Source organism: Triturus cristatus, chromosome 1_1 (genome assembly GCF_964204655.1).
Source record: "Triturus cristatus chromosome 1_1, aTriCri1.1, whole genome shotgun sequence".
Lineage (NCBI taxonomy): Eukaryota > Metazoa > Chordata > Amphibia > Caudata > Salamandridae > Triturus > Triturus cristatus.
Window position 1 is genome coordinate 223,487,939 of NC_140579.1, and position 23,638 is coordinate 223,511,576.

General features: G+C 43.7%; 1 long non-coding RNA gene across 1 annotated transcript in view; it reads right to left on the minus strand.

Moving 5' to 3' along the window:
• Window positions 1-523: 523 nt before the first annotated feature.
• LOC146870022 (uncharacterized) overlaps window positions 524-23,638 on the minus strand; it is a 160,155-nt gene continuing 137,040 nt past the window's right edge. Inside the window, exons 2-4 of the long non-coding RNA XR_014968478.1 lie at window positions 15,191-15,312; window positions 6,072-6,162; window positions 524-5,721 (exon numbers count right to left, since the gene is read on the minus strand). This is a non-coding gene — a long non-coding RNA (uncharacterized LOC146870022). The remainder of the gene's footprint in view (window positions 5,722-6,071; window positions 6,163-15,190; window positions 15,313-23,638) is intronic.

The following is a 23,638-nucleotide window of genomic DNA, read 5'->3' on the forward strand; positions in this document are numbered from 1 at the left end:
AGTCCAGTCCGACATTCAACAACTGGGCAAAAGACATGGACTGGTGTATTCAAGCAGAAAGAGTGGTCTACTAGAGTAGGGGGTGCCCCCACAAATGGAATGGACAAAGATCTGGGGAAAATGGAACAAAAGGAGGGGAATGCTTTGTCAACCAATTTGAACTACCGACCCACTTGAAGACACTGCGGGAGAGCACTCTGGGGCCGGGGTTACTTCCCGTACCGAGAAAAGGGGACTCGTGGTCAAAGTAGAAAACCACATTTGTTTGCATATCACAAGGTGTAAGATGATGGCCCTACAATGTATATATCATGTCACTTGTAAGGATATGTTGATCGAGATGGTTGATGGTGTACTGTTATAAAATAAAAACAATAAAAAAAAAACAATGATTGGGATGCGCCCCAAGTAATTATCAGTGGCCGAGATTAATTTAACCATTCCATCCATCACTTTTTTGTATGCTTTAGTAAATTATTTGTGCAGCACATAAACAGTAATAAAGCGAAAACGCAACACAAGAAAAATTCCAACATTTTAATTAATAATTAATAACAAGTTTTATACCAGAAAGACAAAAATCCAATCAGTCAGTTAAAAAGCGTTAAAACCCCTTTAAAATTGCTCTAAAAAAGAAAATCATTCAAGTAGTGGCTCTAAAGTGTCCGTATATATAGTCCGAACAACTACAAGCATCCGAAAGCCATGCAGGTCAAAAACATTTATTTTGGAATTTCGAAAAAAGGTAAAAGCCAAATCTTTCCAGCGTGCGACATGCCAAATGTTTGTGTCCTTGCTGGTAGACACAACATTGCTGCTGTCTGCATACGCAGCTGACGATCCCTGTAACACCTCACAAAGAATGTCAATTGAGCACAGATGATCTTCCGTACTGCCTTCAGCAGATGCCGGGGGCAGCCTCTACCACATCCAAGGCCTGAGTGTTGGAAGAGCCGGTGTCCATACCAACAGGAGCAGAAACAACCTGTGGTGGCTCTAAGAATGCTGCCAACAACATGGGAATGCGCTGAGGACACTGCAGAACATGGGCCATTATCGGGTCCAGTAAAGCAGCTACGTCTGGTGGAGCAACCGATGGAAGTGTCAGACAGAGGTCCAACATGCATTCTCCGCAGGACAGGCATCAGAGAACAGGTAGGACATAGTCTAACCAGACAGGTCTAAATAACAGGAATCAAGAGGCGCTCAGTTCCCGTAGGCGAGGTGTGCCCAGATGCTGTACCATGCAATCACTGTATTTGTGCTCCAGGAGAGTTGTTGCTACTTCCTTGGTGGCTGGGACGTCCATTGCGCAGCAAAAAGGTAACAATCAGGATTCCTGCTATTAGAAACAGGATCAGTGGAAGCCCTCCAAAAATGCTTCCAAAGATGGAGTGTATAAAGTTTGGTATAACTCCGAGGACCGTCTTGAAGATACTTAACAGTCCGGAACCTATGGTCTTAAATAGGTGTACAATACCCATCGCATCAGACATGTTAAAGATACGACTTAGCATTTCTGTGAAATGGAAAGGGCAATTTGTACGTATAAGTGCCTGTATCTCAGCCAAGGACCTTGAGTTCTGGAGATCAAAAGTCTCCCGGTCCTAGGTTAAGGGCACGGTTCGTTGTAAAAGCATGGCTTTCATTCTGCTCAGAGTATCAAAGTATAAAGGAAACATTTAGAGAAGGCCATAACGGCGCCTCCCTGACTGTATGTGTTGGTGGAAACAATACTTGCTTACAGCAAGTAACCCTGGAGCTCACGGTGACTAGATATGCGATGCCCTGTTGCTGTTCTAGGCAATACTAAAACTGGAAAGTTGCGACCAGTAATGTTATATGGCCGTGGACTAACAATTCTGTGGATGGCGACTCAGCCACAGTAAAGGGTAACCTATCCATTTTCTCAATACACAGCATTGTATATTTTGCTCCCCTCTGTGCCATTTTCATCTGTTTTTCTGTCAGATTGTATGCAGAAAATAATGATGTAATGTTAATAAAATGCCAAGGCACATACCGACACGTAATGACTGCAGCGTCCAGCTTAGCAAAATAATAGAACGTAACTGTGACTGTCTGTGTTGTAATATGGACAAATCCTGTTCTATTACATCGATAGCAGAAGATACAATGTTGCCCAGTGAATATATCCTGGATGTTAATCTAGTCATACTATTGTCAACTACGGCTAACGCCTTTTTTAGGTTAACTCTATCAATTTCTCTTAATCTCTCTGCAGCTTCTTGTTGGGAGATTTTCCAGATTTCATTATAGACAGCATACAAAAAGCGCTTCTGACGTGGTTTTCTGGGACCCAATAAAAAATCCCGTAGATCCACATCCTCTGTGAGTAATCACAAGTGTTGTTTTACCTGAGGTAGAGTTGAGATTTTTAGCCAATCAAGGCAAAACTTCCCAACACTGTATGATGTCACTACCCCCGGATGTTCTTGTTGTAGATAACGTGGGTCCGGTCTGTGGATACTAAACCCTTCGGTGGTACCCCTGAATCTTTCCTGACATCTGTTTGTGTCAGTAGGCCAAACCAACCATCCCTTTCAATTGGGGTCTGATCTGTTGTATTGCAATATGTTATCCAACTTTGTCCTTCCTTCTCATGTAAAATTCCCCTCGGTGTTCAAAGGTGTTGGAATTTGAGGTGTGTTCAAGTCTTATTCTTGGCTAATCCAAGACAGGAAGTCTGTTGCACAGGGTCATTCAGAAAAATCATCTGCTGTGGAATGAGGCATGCTCTAAATAGTGCTTCTGTTCCCTGGACTTGCCAGTCCCTAGTGCCCCAGATTGATTTCAAGTCTACAATGTCCAAACATAAGTCAAAACCCTGTTCAGACAGCTGGGTGATAGAGGAAGCAGAGTACATCTGTTTGGTATTATTAACATATTATTCTGTGCAGAAATTGGTGTGACCTTTTAGTAGTATGAGGTTGGGTCAGAAGTGTTAAACCCTGAAAAATACGAGAATTTCTGTGCAAATGTTTTTGAACTACTTTTTGTTGGTGTAGGGCAATGTTCCCTCTGGTGGTATGTGAAAACATTTCTGGGTTTGCTAGATTTATGCAAGAAATGATGACCATAATGTTGGTACCAATACATTTTGTCAAAATCTGATCTATCCTCTAACATTTCAGTGCTAGATAATGCGGCAGATTGTTCTAAATCAGACAATAAGTTATTAACAGTTTCAAAATCCCAATCATCAGAAAATTTACTGGAGGTAATGATATCGTTCAATGAAATTTTAAATAAATGGGGAATTTTTTAAATCTCGGTCGGTCCAAATATATCAAAATGTACTTTGTCCCACACTATACCATACGGTATAGAAACTGCTGAAATGTTCACAAAGGACAAGTCTCTTTTTTCACGATGAGATGAGACATGAGGATTTAAAATTACGTTTACTTTTGACGTTGCAGAGCTCTGTATAAGATAAGTTCCATTGATGAGTAAGAGGAAAGTTTTTTTCTAATTCTAACCAGAAAAGAAAAAAATAAATACCGGTGATTATCCAAAGTTCTAGCCAAGGTGATACTAAATAAGTTTTCCTAAGAAAGTTAAAAAGGTCTTTGATCCGTTGTTTGCGAGTAATTTGGGCTGACGTCGTTTCAGGATCACTTGGATCCAATGAGAAGGTATCGAAGTCTATGAAATAGCCAGATGCCGTACGATCTATATTTGGTACCTCAGCAGGTTTTGTTGAACTTTGTGGATTGCTCTTGAAGAGGCATGTTGACATAGACATCCTTATTAGGTTGAATTGAAATTTGTCTTTCACTTTGATTTTGAGAGTTTGTGTCAAGGGGAGCTAGTTCCATTGCATTGTTATTGATTCAGTTGCTTTGTAAAGGTGACTCTTCAAATGTTATGAGTCTTTCTGTTTGTACTTCCTGTATTGTAGCGAGAGGACGACGTTGGCTACTCAGGAGCCCACGAGGCCTACTATTTAGTATCGGCCACATTGTGTGGTTTGATCAGATCGATTGAGACAAATCTCTTTTCTCTTCCGGCAAGAGGCGGTAAAAGTACAGTTCTTGATCCTTCAACAGCCAGGACAGGTACAGGCTTTCAATAGGATGGCCCAAATTCTTTCTTGTCCACAATCTTTTCTCTGACCAGATCCCTAACTTTAGGGATTCAGGCAGGTTTTGCCGTGGCTGACTTGACCTTCCCAGTGGTGGTTTTCTTTGTCTAGACGTTACTTGAGGAGGCTCTGGAATCATTCAGATCCTGTAAAACAGCCAAACGTTTATTGATGTCAAACTGTTTTCCATCCTCCACTATGTCTTCACAATCAAGATCAGGTACCCAAATTCTTGTCCCAAACAGGACCTTGTAAGGAGTTGCACCTTCCAGAGAGCTTCTTGGCTGGTTATGAAGGGCCTGCTGGACCCCATATAGGTGATTGACCCTACTACCACCACCCGAGCCTAATACCCTAGCTGTCAAAGATTGCTTTAAGTCCCGTTTTTTCCTCTCCACAACCGAATTTCCCTTGGGATGGTACGGAGAGGCGTACTGCAATGCTACACTCAAACTTCCCATGGCTTCCTTGTACGCCCTAGAGCTGAACACAGGGCCATGGTCAGAATGTAATGTGCCAACTGCGTATGTCCCTATAAAGACTTGCAAATCTTTTATAACAGTTCGGGCGTCAGCCGAGCGCTGAGGCCATACCCATAAGAATCTTGAACAGGAATCCACTGCAACTGTCGCCGTAACCCCTGCGTGTGCAGAACCAAGAACCTCGTCTGAAGCCAAGATTAAACCTAACCTGCGATCCATGTTTGGTATTATTCTATCCCCCACTCCAGGAATCTGAGCAAATAGAACGTTGTTTGCATCTAACCTGTAGGAGTACTTGAGTGGAAAACCTTTAGGTAGTGCTTTGCTGTTGTTGTGTGAACCAATCACAGCTACCATTGTGCTACCGTCTACCCTCATTTTTGAACGGGTGATTGCAGCTATGGACGCAGTGCATACTGCCCCCTTTGCGGCTTCATCAGCCAAATAATTCCCTTTAACATGAACGCCATCACGTTGATGACTCAGTGTGTGTATTACGTGAGCATTTGGCAGTTAGTTCTTTAACTCTGCTACCTGTTCCCATAGTTTCCTATGTTTGATTGTGCCACCTTTTGAATCTCTGAACCCATTTTGTCCCCAATAGTGGAGATATTCGGTATATGACTGGACACAGTAAAAGGAATCGAACACTATCAGTGTAGGGAATTCTGGATCTGTTTTTATCTGTATTTATCAGTATGGGTAAAAGGAAGGGAAAGATAAATTAAAACAAAGTGTGCAGTGAATACAAAGAAATGAAGTGAGTAGATTAACTCTAGATTATCAACTGATATTACATAATTTGAATGGGAAATACATTTATGAATATGAAAGAAACTGACAATTTTAATTTACAGAATACTTTTTCTTTTTCTTTTTTGTGTTTTCTTTGAATACATAAATGTTCGTATTATCTAATTCTTCGTTGATACAACAATTATTAATAAACAAGGATGGTTTTCAAAATGACTAAATTGTCTAAATGATATACATGACTAAATACATGTATTTGCATCGAGCATCACCACATACATATATTTCCATAAAACAAAACGAAACCCTGTTTATGATGACTTTCTTCACAACGCGTTTCGGCTAAGCCTTCATCAGGTGTCCGCTCATTGTGGTTAACTGAATAGAAACAAATTAGTTTATTTGTAAAAAAATCTTAATTATCTAGAGTTAATCAATGTTAAAACACATCTGATAAACTTTTAGCACACATTTACATATTTAACACAATTGATGGTGTTTGAGATTCCTGCATTGTTGTCAGGCAATAAGATTCTAAGTGAACTATAGATTTAAACAATTGTTCAGCAGAAAATTATTATGAGACAACAGAAGAAGGAAGGGGACAGAACCTCTCACCAGTGAACAGAAAGTGTTTAGAAATAAGATAGCTAAAATCAAATTACATTGAGAGAAAAACTGATTTGGCATGGGCATGGTGAATATAATGTAAAATATCACAGGTATACCTTAATTGTGACTGGACGTAGTAGAAAATGGATGTAAATAATTCTAGATGGTAAATCGTCTGAGATATAGGGTCAAATCTGATCGGTAAAACTGAAAAATTAGAAAGAAAGTATTACTGTTTTGGGTTACTGGAAGATATATATTATTGGGTAACGTTATTTAGACATAACCTGATCTTAATCTATTAAATGATATGTACCTATAAAGAGGTAGAAATCTATCTCTTTTCCCAAGCTACACCGGAGCTGTGTGTCCAAAAATTTGTGTTCACTGGCCAGGAAACTAATATAGGTAGAAAAGACCCAAAATAAGAATATCAACGCGTTTCGGCTAAGCCTTCATCAGGTGTCCGCTCATTGTGGTTAACTTAATTGTGACTTGACGATGTAGAAAATGGATGTAAATAATTCTAGATGGTAAATCGTCTGAGATATAGGGTCAAATCTGATCGGTAAAACTATAAAGAGGTAGAAATCTATCTCTTTTCCCAAGCTACACCGGAGCTGTGTGTCCAAAAATTAGTGTTCACTGGCCAGGAACCTTCCTTGCTGTGCAGATGTGAATTTGTCCTGGCGCGGTCCTTCCCTCCGGCTGCCGTCAGGTTCGAAGCATCAATCTCTCCTGGCTGGCTCGCCAAAATGTTGCTTGAATGTGAATTCACATGAGTCAATTTGTGTCGGTTTTCACATCGTACGGAGTTTGGGAGACGCAATGTCAGTCCATTTACTGCGGCATTAACAGAAGGCCTGTATTTATCAGTTCCAGTAATAGCGCTTTTAATTCTGCCAACTGAGCTGTGGAGTCTCCAAGAGACTGAGTTTTTGTACAGCTTGGATGGAACTTGCCGTCCTGCGTCCTACCTTTTACAATAGCGCATTCTGCACTGTATTGTTGCTTACTCCCTATGCCGGTTGAGCAGATCCGTCAGTGCAGATCCGTCAGTATAAATAATGTATTCATACCGATCTAGAGGCATTATTTCATTTGGTAGAGGATATTCTTGTTCATATTGCAGGAATGCTTGTGTTTTTAAACTAGGGTCATATCTGTATTCTACATCTGTTACAGTGAGAGAATTAGCCCATTGTATCCATCTTGGATGAAACAATTACTCATTTACCCTGAGCCAGTGCTCTTTCTCTCACTACAGCAGAATTTTTTCAGTAGGAGCAAAACGCATTTCAGCGTTGGTGTACAAATGCAATTTATATGAAATTGGTACTGATTCCCCTTCATTAAATGTTAAGTGTACCCAGATTGAACTGCGACTACACGGATCACCAGGTTGCGTACGTTTACGCGTGTCTGTAAGTGTTTTGATGATATCATATCAGCTTGTAGGGAACGCAGAATATTTGTGTGTTCCTGTGTCCATTGTCAAACTGAAAAGTCAGGTCTTATTAGGTCGTAGAAATGTTTTACTCTCTCTGCGCAATCCAAAATGTATGTTCTGCCAAAATTAAAAAATCCCAGTATGGACTGTAAATTTTTGAATGATTTTGGAGGTTGTAGCAGTGCGCACTTTTCAAAAAATTGGGCTGCCAGGCTTTTGCCATCACTTGAAAGCTCATATTCTAAAAATAGGACATTGAGGTGTGCTATCTTTGATTTTTTAAAGTTAAATTTGTAGCCCTCAGAGGCAAAACCCAAAATAATGGTGCTTACCCTGGTCAAGTCATCATTTGCCAGATAAATATCATTTACATAGGATAATGCTTCTTCACCCAAATTCTGTAGTAACTCTGTTACCCTTCTTGAGAATAGCCCCGGGCTATTCTTATACCCTTGGGGAGTCGACAAAATTGACCCTGTAACCCTAGAGCTAAGAAGGCTGTCAAATATCTGCTTTCAGGCACTATGTTTCGGCAGAAAAATCAATTCAAGATATCTAGTGTTGTTTTGTATTTTTTCCGCACAATGTTATTCATCAGCATGTGGCATTCTGAACTGCAAATGTTTTTGTGCATGAGTTTAAGTGTCTATAATCTAAAACTAGACTATATGAATTGTCAGGTTTCATTACGGAAAACAAAGGATTATTCATCGATGAGGTGCATGGTTCAATTACACCTTGGTATTCAAGTAGATCTAAGATCTCCCTGACCTGTTTTTTAGCTTCCTGTTTTATGGGATACTGTCTTTGTGGAGTTGGGTTTGTTTTTATTGGAATAACGTGGTGGGGTGACTCTTCATCCCACCGTACGTGGTTGCGGTATAATGCTGGAGCAAGGGCTACCACCCACTCCTGTGCGTATGTATGTCTTAGGTGTGCAGGGACTAGGTCGGAGAAAGCTGGAAAAATTACAGTTTCCCCCTTTGGGCATTCCATAACAATAGAAAGCGGCCAATCTCTTTCCACTAATAGGATGTCATAGCCAGAAGTCAGGTTCTCCCAGAAAAGACCCTTAACTTGTCTCGGCTTGTCCCCCTCCTTTTGGAATGTTATTTTATGTAACTTGTGTGGGACACTCACCCTAGTATCAGGTGTTTCCACTGTGATATACTCACTCAACTCCGCTGTCACCAGAAATTCCATCTGGTTCCGGCGAGCTATTATTACTTCTGCCGCGCTGTCTAGCATCGCCAGAGCCCATTCCCCGTTCAGTAGCTGAGTCCTCGGAATTCTGCGCATGTCTTACTTTGAGACCTGCTACTTTCTTCTTTTTGAATTGAGGTTTTGCTTTAGGTTTTTCTTCTTTCTTTGAAGCGTAGTCTGAAGTGCGTTGCCTGTCTCTGGACTTTGTACGCTCTTCTTGTCTTTGATCTGACCGTCCTTCCCTCTCGGAGTTTTTTGATGAACCCTGAAAGGAACGAGAAGTATGAGTATCAGTTTCCTGATACCTGTCAGGTTTTTTAATGTTATTTCTATTTCTAAGATTATATCTCCTTTCTGGGGGCTCCTGCTGAGGAGACCTTCCCCTGGAGTGGGATCTGTTTTTGTTGTTGTTTATTATTGTCCCATTTCTTCTTTGAAGAAACTGGTGTTTGCTTTGCTTGTTCTTTGTCTGAACTCCCCATTAGTTGGGGGTTTACAGGTCTAGCTCCCAGACTGTCTCTACCTAACTCTGCATAAGCAGTTTCAATTATTTTAGGTAGTTCTATCACCTGTTGTAATGGAGTGAACTCTCTCAGGCGTTGGCGTATTGCCACGGATGCTGCTTCTCCTTTAATGTTTGCCACTATTATTGCAGATACCTGGGCCAAGTTATTTAACTACTTCATCCCCAAGTTTAGAGCAGGCTCTGCTCCATATTTGTTCTATATTTGTCTTAATACATCTGGTATTACCGCTAAAGAAGGGATACCATGCGTCCTGGTAAATATTGCAATGAAGACTGTACCCCAAGAGGTACAATCCTCTATAGAGGGAGCTATCCCCATTGACAAGCAAATAGTAAGTATTCTATGCTTTTCCTTAGGGCCAGTGTGTGGAAACACCGCCTCCAGTGTCTAATTTTTTGTGCTATCTATATTGGCATTTGTTCACGTTTTGTGGGCATTTTACCTATCACTACATGCAGTGTCTGTGGTGTGATTTTTGTTGTAGGAGCTTGGACTGGTCCTGGTTGTGTAGCTGGTGTGGGCTGAAGTGTGATTGTTCTCAACACAAACTGTGTCATGTTTCTGTAAAGTCTTATTAATTCTTTATGCTGTACGAGTAAGTCTCCTTCTGGCATTGTGTCAATGTCAGGATGTGGTGCGTATGCCGCTAAAACTGGCCATGTTGCTCCGTCTCTTCTGAGCAGACCGAGTCTTTCTCTATTTCTTGTATGGGGGAGGGCGCCTTTAAACCAGTAGAGGTGTTCTTCATAAGGGAGTGTAATTTCAATGTCCTCATATGCACTGAACTAATTTAGTATTTTATCTTCTGCATAGTAGTAAAATGTTCTAGTTGGTGCATTCGCCTGCGGGAATTTAATCCATGAATAGAATACCTTTGTTCTATATGATTTGTGTGCCTCAATCATGAAAGTCACTTGCCCACCCCTAATTGTAACACCATATGCTACTAATTTTAGGGTGACGGTATTTCTAACATTATCTGCTATATGTATTGCATCTGCATCATCTTCTTCAGCTGACAAGTTCAGTGCATTTCCCTCATCTACGTCTCTCTGTTCAGTCATTATTTTAGAAAGGAGAGTGTTTCAAGGGAACTGAGATAAGGTGTTATGCACAATTAGGAACACTGACTGTATAATTCAAGCTTAATTAAACCAACAGCCAATACATAGGAATTTTCCTACTCAGCTGCGGTGGATTTGTTTCCTCCCACTCCAGACGTCTTTGGGTAAAATGTGAGTTGGGGTCTCTGAGAATAGCACGATTGAACTACTCAGATTTGACTGTTAAATAAGTGGCAATACCAATGTTGGCGGCGCCATGTTTGTAGTTCTTATAAGACCTATATAGGATCTGCGCGTTTAGACAACATACCCTGCGGGACTGGTGTCCAGACTAATTCCAGACACCCCCACCGGGTATGTTGGCCTGTGTACCAGCTAGCTCGCAATGCCACTATAACCTCCTCTTACCAAGGAGGGAATAGTTCTTGGCAACTATCGAACATGACAACCCTGATCCCTCAGGACCGTGGAAACAGTAACTTACTTTTCGCTTAGTCACTCGTGCTCACTTGTTCTCAGAGAGATACACAGAATAAGTGGTTGGGATGTTTTCAATAAGTATTTATTGAACAGTCGTTATTCTAGCGTACAATAAGTGCACTGAAATCACTAGTAGACAGTAGCATATATAAATGAATAGCAGCACCAGGAAAGTAAAGAGATGGAAGGTTTCTACCATTGTGCTGAAATCATAAATATGGGCGAGTATATAAAATACATGGTAATAAAATGCGTACTCCTACGATGCACCCTAACTAGATGTACCCAAGGTTTACCTAGCATGTGAGTAGGTGTTAAGCCAAGAAACCCTTGATGATAAAGCCAACCACATTACCTGATGTGAGACTGTGGGACCCTGTTCTGGTCTCGAGCTAAACACCCCACGAGCTAGAGTATCTGCATGCAGGAACCTCAGCGTCTCACGTCAATGTGTCGGCACAGAAGTCGTGATCTCCTCAGCCTATCTCAGCAAGATGTGGTGTTTATATACCCTAAGATGTCCCATGGGGTTCTACCTGCTGTGCCAGTGTCGGACTTAGGATGACGTTGGGAATGAACTTTATACACAGTTATTATGCAGGGGATGATGGTCTTGCTGTGATTCCAAGAAACTAAGAATCCTCATGCATAATTTATGAGGCCAGTGTCCAGGGAAAAACCCTACATACTTATGTATAGTATTGTAACTGGGTAAAAGGTCAGTCCTCCAAATTCATTATGTATGTAGTACAGGAGAGAATGTAGGTGAAGGGTTATGATGATACCTAGACCTATATCGGGTTACCTATATGAAATATAACAGCGTGGGCTGGACACATGGAGCAGATTATTCCCACTAAGGGTTGTACCTTATGTCCTTGATGCAAGGCTTCGAGGTGCTCAGCGTAGGTTACTTTTAGGAGCTGTGCAGCGCTGTGATGTGAAGTCCTGCATCGCGTTGTACCATGCTGCGCCTGTTCTGATCAGGAGCTACAATGGTCCTACGTCGAATTGTCGTACGCTGCCTCTGATTCGGATAGAACTCACAGTTAGGCAGGAGGAGTACACTCATTCCAGCCAAGGGTCCAGGACCTCTGAGGCAGCTCTTGGGGATCAGGAACTCACCCCAGCAGAAGAATGCAGGACTCAGAGATGTCCAGTTGCAGCGGGTCAGCTGGGCAGTTAGAGAGAGGACTCTGGAACTTATATCCCTGTAGTTCACACAGGAGGTCATACAACTGACCCTTGGAGTCACTCTAACTTAGCCTAAGAAGAAGGTAAGTAGGTCAAGACTTCCTTCTCAGACAGCAGGTAGTCCTCAAGCAACAGGGCAGTCCTTCCTTAACTTCCACAAGTCCAGGAATGTTCTAAAGAGTGACTCTGAAGATCCAATATGTATACCTGGTGCCAGCCTTTCTGTGGGGGTGGGGGACTTCCTGTCCTACCCTCCCTTCTGGTTCTGGGTAGTCCTTCCCCTTTGCCTATTAAGGCTGCAAACTTTTTGGGGATGAAAAAAGGCAGGCAGGGCTCAGGTCAGATTTCATTGTGTTTGTAGCATTCAAAGCCAATTGAAGTGCAAGTGAGGCTGGTAGAGCCCCTAACAGTCACCCTGCTAGGATGGTCCATCTTGTCCAAACCTAAGCCCCCTTTGTGTTGCTGTCTGGTAGCAATACAAGAATATGTCAACTTTCCAAAAGTGCCATTTTCAGAATTGAGAATTAAAATCCAACTTTAGCATTAAAAAAAACTTTAAATTACAATTCATTTGAGTGTGTTGCAGGGATTCTGTGGAGTCACAGAACTATGCTTGGGACCATAGGACTTTAGTAGGCAGGGACTGAAATATGTTACCACCTTATTACCCATGAGCCCAGGACCGACTAGCTATAGTGTCTCACTTGCAAGCGATTAGACACCCTAGAATACAACACTCCCGACTCTCTCAGGAATGGCGGTGACAGGACACACCCTTTCGCTATCACACTCGCACTTGTCCACAATGAGATATGACAGAGGCATGAGAAATGTTTTAAAATATTTATTTTAACTATCATGCTCTAGTATGCAGTATACGTGCCACAACAAGTAAGAAGATGCCTAACACAAATATGATAAGCATAGTAAGCAATCCATAAATCATAAAAGGAGCTGTCATGATATTAGACAGGGTAGACTAACCTCCCTCCCCTTCTACAGAAGGAAAGTTATTATATATCAGAAGATCTCAGGGTGTTTGCAGCGGACCCCATACCTTAGCATGCACAGATGAAAGTTCTACATATCCGGTGTAGTCGCGATCTCTCCTCTGAAAAAGCTCTCTCCAAGTGTGTATTTGCATGTCTATGCATACTTAAATGACAAAGAGTAGGTGTTCCCAAACATCAGCTTGATATGTGTGTTGTGTCTAGGTGCTAGAGCCTGACCAAAACTGGATAACAAGGGGCATTGTTGTTTGACCTTGTCTACTGTGTTCAGACTAAATGGCAGGAACGAACAGAACGTAAAAACAACAGCAGGTTCTGTGTGAAAGTACAGAGTGGCACGAAGCAAAATACCTTTGTATAGTAATATGTGCAAAGCAGAAAGCAGCCTGCAACGTGCTCTAGCTAACATAAGGGAAAACAACAATGGGCCTGCACGGCACAAATGACAAGTGTAAATAACATATCTCTATCTGCTGCCAATCCAAAGGTATCACTTAAAGGGAATAAGGTAACCAGTGTTAGTCAACGGGAGAGTTAGACCTTACAGCAGTAAAACATGACTTTAGGATGTGTAAAACTTTAGGATAAAACGTAACTACACATTGCCTACGCCAGTTGACTTTACTCTGTAACACTCAACTCTATGCCCCTGCATTCTACGCCATTCCACTGTACGTCAGTCTATTCTACTCGACGCCACTGCACTCTACACAACTGCACCCTACACCACTGCACTCTACACCACACCACTGCACTCCACCCTGCACCACTCCACTCTGTGCCACTGCACTCTACACAACTGGACTTTACTCTGCACCACTGCACTTTAGCCCACTGCACTCTACACCAGTGCACTTTACAACACTCTAGTCTGCAACACAGCACTCTACTCCAATGCACTATCCGCCACTCTACTCTGCAACACTTCACTCTATGCCAATGCACTCTATGCCACTCTACTCTTCATAATTGCACTCTACACCACTGCACTCTGCATTGCACGACGCTGAATTCTATGCTGCTTCATTCTGCAACACTCTACATCCATGCACTCTACACCACTCCACTATACACTATGCCACTCCACTGCACTCTATACCAGTGCACTCTACTGTGCACCACTGTATTCAACTCCACTCTATGCCAATGCACTTTACAACACTGCACTCTACTCCAATGCACTCTACATCAATCTATACCACTGCACTCTAGAACACTCTACTCTGCACTACTGCATTCTATGCAATGCACTCTACGCCACTTTACTCTGCATCACTCCACACTATGCCACTACACACTGCATTGCTCCACTCTATGCCACTGTCCTCTACGGCACAATATTCTACTCTGCACCACACTATGCCACTGCAGTCTGTGCCACTCTACTCTGCACCACTGCACTATACGCCACTTCACAGCACTGCACTCTACTATGCAACACTCTAATCTAAGCCACTGCATTGTATGGCGCTAAATTCTAAGACACTGCACTCTACACCACTATACTTTGCAACACTCTATGCCAATGCACTCTACACCAGCCAACTCTATGCCACTCTATGTGATTCCACTCTGCCACTCCAATACACAACACTCTGCCACAGCACTCTACTCTTCGCTGTTCCACTTTATGACACTCCATGCCAGTCTCCTCGACGCCACTAATTTGCAGCCATGCTGAACTCAAAGCCAATAGCTCTTGCATAGGCGAGCTCTATTGTATAGGCGAGACCTATTGGCTTGTGAGTGCTTGTCTTTGTATATATGTTTGCTCTCTTTCTCTCTCCCTCCCTCTCCTCCTCTCCCCCTCTCCCTCCCCAATCAGGCTCTGAAGTCTACTAAAATCAAGGGCCGAACCAGAGCATAATCGTTGGCTTGAGCGTCCATTGGCTTGCCCACATAGCGTGAAACCCGGACTCATTTTGTAATGTACGACGTCCTTCTCAAAAATACCCCGAAATCCGGCAATCAGGGGATACCGATTCACGTGTTCAATTTGGATATAATTTTAGAATACATAAGTGATGGAACTGACGTCATCCCGAAGAGCAAACATGCCCAGATACTGTACTCCACAACAGCTGGCAGGGGATATGCGGCTTTTAACCTTCCAGTGACTGGTACACATGTAGCCATGTTGTAGGCTGTGGGGCTAGTGTCAGTTTCATGTGGTTTATTCAAAACTTTAATTACACAGAAGTATGGTTTGAATTTACTCATGAAATACGTCATGGTTCCCCAGATCACACTAGAGAATATATTAAAGGTAATGTTGAAAGTTTTAGAGCTATTTATCTTAACGGGTACCGTTTAAAGCTGCCATTACATCCCAAGCGGTTGCTGGTAGCTTAACTGAGGTTCCTTTGCTCCATCCCTGCTGCTTTTCTGTGTTGCTCCTCCTTTCTCCCAGCTGTCTGGCATTCTCCTTCCTACAATCAACAAACTTCTTTATGTTGGCATATAATGTTAAAATACATTCTACAACAAACAGGGCGCATGAAAGGGGCTATAGGTCAGTGGAAAGAGAGACGAATGCAGATTGGTAGGCTACTAAGAAAGAACAAATACAATATATTGTAAAATAACCAACATTTTGAAGACTTTAAAAACAAGAAGGGAGCGAGTGTGTGTGCACTTCTGTCCATGTAAACATTCCTGGTGAACCCCGGCAGATAATTCACTAAACCCGACTGAACACCTGTAACCAAATATTTAGCACAGAATACATTTATTGTTGAGGTGTAACACCCCAAACTACCCCCCTCCCCCCCGGCCCCCGATGCTACGCCCCAGGTATGTTATCCTGTATCATTTCTAACCGACCTAACATTTTAGCGTACATGTCGGACTGTTTTTGTCTTGGGAAGATGAGGAGGGGCCGGGGGTAGTTCCAGCATGTGACTTCACATAATCTCATACTACTGGAGCTCTGTGGAAATCGGCTCCATTCGTCAGGGTGTCCCGACACTCCCAGCCATGAAGACTATTGAATTCTGAGCATCTTTCTTCACTGGTGTCCGATTAGACAACTCGCATTAAGAACTGTTTTCTATTGGCCCGGGGTCTTGAAAAACCTTTAGAGGAATACAAATAAGACGTTTTTGCAATCAAAAGCTATTGAGCAGTTTTAGTTCGCAGACCGGTCGCATTAGAGGGAGAATAAGAAAACAATGGCAGATATTTTTGTTTAGCTCCCCAATTAGGATACTGTCTCGAAACAAGTGGGTTATGTTAATTTAGGAATTTAGGGCCATATGTATCAACACATGTCCCCATAGACACAGAATGGGTAAAACCCTTGGATACATCTGGCCCTTAGAAACATCGCCTCAGAGAGCGCAACCAGTATTTGGGGAGCACCAAACTTATGGAGTATGCTGTATGCCCTGTGAAAGTAATGAACAAAAATATTAACATGTATTTCACACGCGCATGCAGATAAAAGCTTTAACTACCGGGTTCCATTTGCCTATTTTCGATAATTGAGCATCACTGCAGCACATCAGAGTCGTTAGTGTAGACCTGAAACTGGCACTTGGAGGCACTTTTTGATAACTACGTTGCGGGCTCAGATTTTGTTTGGGTGAAGGGCGGAGCCTGTTTGATGGAACTTGGAAATTAAGAAGCCGAGTGTCGAACTCCAATGAGAGCAGGTGATAGACCTTTGCCTGCTTGTCTCAGGTAATTACAGAGGAAGTGCTTTGTGTGGCTTGCAGCAGAAGTTGCAGTAGAATGAACGAGGAAAACAAATGTGGAACCAGAATATGTATTTGTCTTTATTGATACCTATGACTTTATCAATTCCGAACCAATGTGCAATCAATCAATCAATATGGATTTGTATAGCGCGGCGGTGGTGGGGTGTGATGTGGGTCTGCTTGCGGACCTTTACGATGATTCTGGCTGCTGCGTTCTGTACTGTCTGTAATCTCTTGAGGAGGTGCGGGGAGATAAATTGGGCGTATAAGCACAACTGTGGCAGAGCAATTAAACTTTGCCACCACCTAGTGAAATTGAACCAATCTTGATGGAATGGAGATTTAACTTGATAAACAAAAGTTTGTGATACAATTAGTTCGAATGGTAACAAAGGTGAAAGGAAAATAGTCCTGAAAGCAATTACAGCTCTCCTGTGGAAAGGATGTTGCAGGGTGGCACTGCTTTTGTTTTTCAGATATGGTTTTCCATTGCTTTGCAGGGGATGTTGAACTACTGTGCACCGCAAGCTGGTTGTCTTCTAGGTAACAGAAAAGGAAATCATGTTGATTTAGATTTTGAATGTACAATCCAGTGGCTGTATTTAGAAAGTCAAGTTTTCAGTAATTCAACACAGTTCTTTAGAAAAAGCAGTTTTTAGGTTGAATGCCCTGCAGGTGCTCTCGCTTGCCAGACACTATTGTTTACAATAAAGGGCTTGGAGCCCGCCCATTGCTTTACATTTGTTGTCTTCAGTGTCACTCTTCTTTGAAGGTCGTCTCCTAACAATTTGTTTTAATTGTCTCATCTCTATTAGTGCAGGTGTTTTGGCAGTGACTGGGTTGGGCACCTGCACAGCACCCCAGCCCCCAAGTCTGTGTGAAAAGCAGGGGCGTGCATTGTGCAAACGATTTTTTCATATCCGCACACCTGTAGCTCTTCCATGCAGAAGTGCCCTGTTTCAAGAGCGCGTTTAGTTCTGTTCTCCGCTCTAATTCATTTCCTTTCACAATTAGCCACACTGTAACCTCTGATGAGTCCACGCTTTCAGTGCTGATTGATTCAACAATTAGTTGTAGATCATAGTAGAAAGAGGCAGAAGGCAGCCTCTCGAGTATAGCTTGATTGATTGATTTGCATACTTGTAGAGCGCGACTATCACCCTACGGGTATCTTGGCGCTGAAGACTGATGAAACCATACTGAGGCAGACAGGACAGAAAGGATTCTGAGTTATACTTTGGGATAGAGCCAGGTTTTGAGTCCCTTACGGAATTCAAGTAAAGAGTTACACTGTCTCAAATTCAAAGGGAGCTTATTCCACATGCCGGGGGCTACTGTACTGAAGGCCCTGCCGCCTAGCCGAGAACGTTTAACTCTCGGGACTGCCAATAGGCCTGCCGTGGAAGAACGGAGCTGCCTAGTAGGCAGATAGCGAGCAAGCTTATCCTGCAGAGGGGCAGCCCTAATCCAGGCACTGCCTTGAATGTCAAACATAGAGACTTAAAGGAAACCCTCTCCTTGACCGGGAGCCAGTGCAGGTCCCTCAGCGCTCCGGTAGCCGAGGAGCTGCGTCGTCGATCAAGCACTAGTTTAGCTGCTGCTGACTGTATCCTCTGCAGTCCCTGGAGGATATACTGCGGGGCCCCCAGATAAAGGGAATTGCAGTAATCAAGCCTGCTTAATACCGTGCTACGTACTACCGTGGCTCGCAGTTCCCTAGGAAGAAGGGGTAGAATGCCACGGAGTAGTCTTAGCAGGGCGAAGCAGATCGAGGCGGTCTTACAAGCCTGGGATACCATCTGAAGATCGTCGTCAAAAATTACCCCGAGATTGCGTACCTTACTAACTGGTATCAGAGGATTCTCCTCTGGAGAGAGTCTAAGTTCAGGAATTAGATTTAGGAACCCTGGTTGGAGAGCAGAAGACCACCTCAGTTTTACCACTATTGAATTGGAGGGAGTTCCTTCTGAGCCAGTCCGTAGTTTGCTTCATGCATTGCTGGAACCGGTCCAGAGGTAGCGCATCAACCCCTTCTAGAGAGAAGGCCAGCTGCGTATCGTCAGCGTAGTTCACCAGGCTGACTCCAAAGGATTTAATTAGGGGAAACAGGGGCCGTAGGTAGATGTTAAAAAGGATGGGGCTAATTGCCGATCCCTGCGGCACCCCGTACACAACTGGAGATCTGCTAGATGAAAAAGGGGTCATGGTGACCACCTGCTGTCTGCCTTCCAGGTAAGATTGAAGCCATTGTAGCGCTCTACCCTTAATGCCTATCTGCTTCATTCTCTCCATCAGAACTGGGTGGCTCACCGTGTTGAATGCTGCCGACATATCGAGAAGCACCAGAATCATGGCATTTCCGTTGTCGGCACGCATTCGAAGATTATCCAGCATGGTAATTAGAGCCGATTCAGTACCGTGACCGGGACGAAAACCGAACTGATCCCTGTCAAGCAAGAGGTTCTCCTCCAGATAGCAGGACAGTGTTTTGCTGACTGACTTTTCAAGAATTTTCACCGGATAAGGCAAGAGTGAGATCGGCCTGAAATTAGCTGGTACCAAAGGGTCCAGATTCAGTTTTTTAATCAGTGGGGTTACCACTGCTAATTTCCAACAGTCCGGGACCGAGCCTGCCATCAGAGACTGGTTGCAGATCATCCTCAAGCCGGGGAAGGTGTTACGCCCATATAATTTCCAGAATTTACAAGGGAGATGGTCAAGAGGGGAGCCTGAAGACACACTTTCTATTAGGCTGTCAAAAACTGTCTGGGAGAGTGGTAGACAGCTGTCTAGGGTTGCGATCAGTGAAACATCTCCGTCGCCTGAACTGGCGGGTTCCTCAGAGCCATCCTGATTTTTGTCGTGTAGAGTGTTGACAATGTTGGTGATTTTCTCTTGAAAAAAGGAGCCAATTTCGTTACATAAGGCTTGTGAGGGAGCTACTCTGTTGTTCATACACTCCGGATTAGATAGATCGCGAACAATCTTAAAAAGGGCTTTAGTCCCGTTCGGGGCTTAGATAATGGAGCTCGCATAGAAGTCTGCCTTGGACCTTAAGATCAGAGCTTTATATTGTAATTGTATCAATCTCAGATTTTTCTTATCGTCCTCGGTATACCTTCTTCTCCATTTCCTCTCTGCTTGCCTGCGAGAGAGTCTGAGTTGATACAGCTCCTCGTTATACCAGAGCGCTGACCTCTTCCTCACCTTCTTTAATGATTTGAAGGGAACAGTGTGATCAAGAACCTTAATTATCTGTTCCGTGAAAGATCTATAATCTTCCTCCACGGACTTAGCAGAGGAGAAATAGCTGACATCTGGTGATGGAGTTAAAGGGCCAGCTTTGGCCAGTTTGGCCCATTCTCTGTCCTTCCTATAAAGCCCCTGCTGGCTGGGCTTGTTCTTCCAGCGGCGCAATGTCATACTCATATGTATAAGGGAGTGGTCAGTCCAGTTCAAGGGCATAATCCTTGATATCCCCGTTGTAGTTGGGTTAGCAAATACCAGGTCCAAAATATGGCCCTTCTGATGGGTAGGGCTGGCCACCAATTGATGGAGGTTTAAATTAGAGCAAGTATGTTGGAGGTCTCTCAGTTGACTACCTAGTCCTCCATCCTCTGTGAGATTAAAATCGCCTAATATGATCATGTTGGTGTGGGCAAGTTTTAGATTAATAATAGTATCGGCGAGGAGATGGAAATGTGTAGGTGCACCCGGGGGCCTATAACATAACATCCCTGTAAGTAAATTCCCACCGGGAGACTGTAAAGAAAAGCCCATAATTTCTATCCCCCCTACCTCATCAATCTGGAGAGGTCTGAAATCTAGTGAGTCTTTAAAAATCAAGCCCACTCCACCTCCTCGACCTAGGCTTCGAGGTTTATGGAGGATTTTGTAACCACTGGGACAGGCCGCGCTCAGGGCTACTGTGGACTCGGTCGTGGCCCAGGTTTCTGTGATAAAAAGGGCGTCTAGCTCTAAGTCCTCCAAGAGGCCATGGACATCAGAGGAGTGTTTAACTAGTGACCGGCTGTTAATTAGTCCACAGGAGAGACTAACGCCCAGAGAATCATCACCCTTAGGTAGGTTCAGCTGCAGTAGTTGTTCTCTGCTGTATACTAGTCTATTGGGTATGTCATTCGGCAGGGCAGCATTCCTGGCGTTGGGCGCGGTCGAGGCGCGGACGGGTGCAGATGGGCTTGCCTCTGGCGCGCCTCCGGCGCGCCCGCTGCGCGCGCGCTTGCATTGAGCGCCTTAAGTAGCTTCTACTGGGCACTGCACAGATAAGGTTCAGTATAAGATTGCTACAGGTTTGAAGTAGACGCAACGCTGGTGGCGCCCGGTGCAAAATGTTTGTGCCCCCCCCCCCACCACCTCCACCACGGACTCCCTCACTACCACCTTTTAACAGTGCCCCTTAAGTCTCCATAACCACTTTCAGATGCATTTAATTAGTTATATATAGCCCAATACCAGCCTCATACCAGTGTAAGGTGTCAGAGCGCTTTGTATCACACACACATTACACAGAGACAATCATACTTGTGTAATCAGTGTATAGGAAATGTTACATAAACCAGAGGAATACAAGGTGTAGGAGTGACATACATCCATACTGGTTGGCAGTATAGCTTGAGTGCTTGGTCTGGAGAGGCAAACTCTGATTTGACAACTGAACACCATAGCTGGAGGTTCTCTTTAATAATAAGAATTGATTTCTACCCAAATGAACCCTTTTTGCAACATAATCTATGCTCTAATCTATACTTTGCCGTGTGCATACAGTTTTTTGATGACAGTTAATAATTCACTGTTCTATATTAGGGTTTTAACTTCTATACTGCAAGTAATAAAAGGATGTCTTTTAGAAAAGCAGTAACCCCCTGACCTATTTAAATTAAATGCACTTTGTGGTCTGCATGGTCATGTTCTTTGCAGCAGGCATATTAATCGTATGCGCTATTTTATGATCAGTCAAAACCTCAAGTAAACAAATCTCCGATCTTGCTCCATGAAGAACATTAATCACCGGAGCTATATTGACATTTTTATTGTTGACTGGAAATTGCTGGAAGCAAGGAATTTGGCAGCATGTGCTTTAAAAAAATCAAATTAAACTTGCAAACATGGCACTCCCCGAAGTCTGCACCCAGTTCAGTGGTACAGGTCGCAACGCCCTAAAGCCGGCCCTGTGTCCCTCATCCAGTTGGGTATGTTGGTCATGGCATTGCCGAAGTTAGTCCCGGTGGAGGAGGAGTGTTTGGTGAGCAAGAGGATAAGTTGTGTGTCGTCTGCCTAGGAACTTATGTTGAGGCCTTTTGCTCTGATGACATCTGTGCGGGGGTCATGTAGGTGTTGAAGAAGGTGAGGCTGAGGGATGATCCTTTCTGTACGCTGCATATGATGTCCTTGGGTTCGGAGGGGAATGAAGGCAGCCGGATGATCTGCATGCAACCTGTGAGGTAGGAGGGGATCCACCTGAGGTTAATTTGCTGTATACCGATGTTGTAGAGTCTGTTGATGAGGGTGTGGTGAGATACAGTGTTGAACGCAGCAGAGAGGTTGGAGAGGATTAGGGCCACAGTCTCTCTGCGGTCAAGGAGGTTTCTGATGACGTCTGTAGACGCGATCAGTACAGTCTCCGTGTAATGGTTGGCACAGACTCCTGATTGGGAAGCATCAAGTAGGTGCCTTTGTTCTAGGTAGTCAGTGAGCTGTAGGTTGATGGTTTCCTCGAGTACTTTGGCAGTGTAGGAGGGCAGGGAGATCGGTCGATAATTTTTGTGTTCGTTGGGGTCGGCGGAAGGTTTCTTTAGGAGAGGTCTGACCTCTGTGTGTTTCCATCTGTCCGGGAATGCTGCTGTGATGTTGAAGGTGTTGATTATGCTGGTGAGTTCCATGCTGATTGGATTGGTTCTGAGGTTGAAGAGACATGGGGGCAGGAGTCAGTGGGTGCCCCTGAATGAATGGAGGACATGAAGGCTGTGGTGGTCTGGGTGGTGAGCAGAGACCAGGTGTTGATATTCGGCTGGTGTGCGCTGGTTGGTTGAGGCTTTTGAGGTCAAGAGCAGTGGGTTGGGGGTCGAAGTAGTTGTTGATGGTGGCAATCTTGCTGTGGAAGTAGTCTGATAGGGTGTTGCAGAGCTCTTGGGAGGAGTTGATTGTGCTCTCTGTGGCTGCCGGGGGTTGGAGAATTCCTTGACTATTTTGAAGAGTTCTGTTGTGTGGTGTACTCTTATCATTTTTTGTTCGTGCACCTTACTCAGGAAGTTGAAGCAGAAAATAATTGAGCAATAGGACATTAGATGCAATGTAAGGATGGACGGAAAGCGTTTGGGTGCAGTGTGACCTGCATGGGAAGAGTTTTGGTGTCATGAGAGTATGGAACACTGCTTGCACCTAGACAGGGGTATAGGAGACAAAGCTAGAAAATACACTGTTGTGCTATTATGCAAATACCTACCAGCTTGAAGTGGCTGCATGATACAGTTTAAACCACAAAGAATATGGGCAGAGGAGTGTCCAATGTTGGCAACGCTACCTTAGGTAATAGATGGGCAACTATATCACATGCTTTAGAGTTCACATAGGAACAGCAGAGGAGCAACCAATAAGAATGGAAATTGTACACCTGGCCATGGTATAAACTACACAGTGTCCATCTAGGAGTGGCAAGGAGGAACCCATGCATATGCAATATTCACCCATCCATAGTATATGCTATGAAAAGTGCATCTAGGAATGGCAGGGAGCATCTAATAGGAATGGTCCCTATGCAACCAGGTATGGTACATGCTATAGTCCACTATGGAGGGACAGAAGAGCAACCATTATGCCAGCACCAATAATGTTTACTTGAAGAAGCCACTAAGATGTGGCAGGGGCACCACATAGGAACTGTGAGTATACAGCTTACCACAAATATACTCCAATGGGCTAAAGGATCACTCAGGAAAGACAAAGAGCAACCCACAGTAAATAGCATTATACCACCAGTCATCCTACATGGGATGTGGTGTCCAGGGTTCCCAGGAATGACAGAGGAGCACCCCCAGGA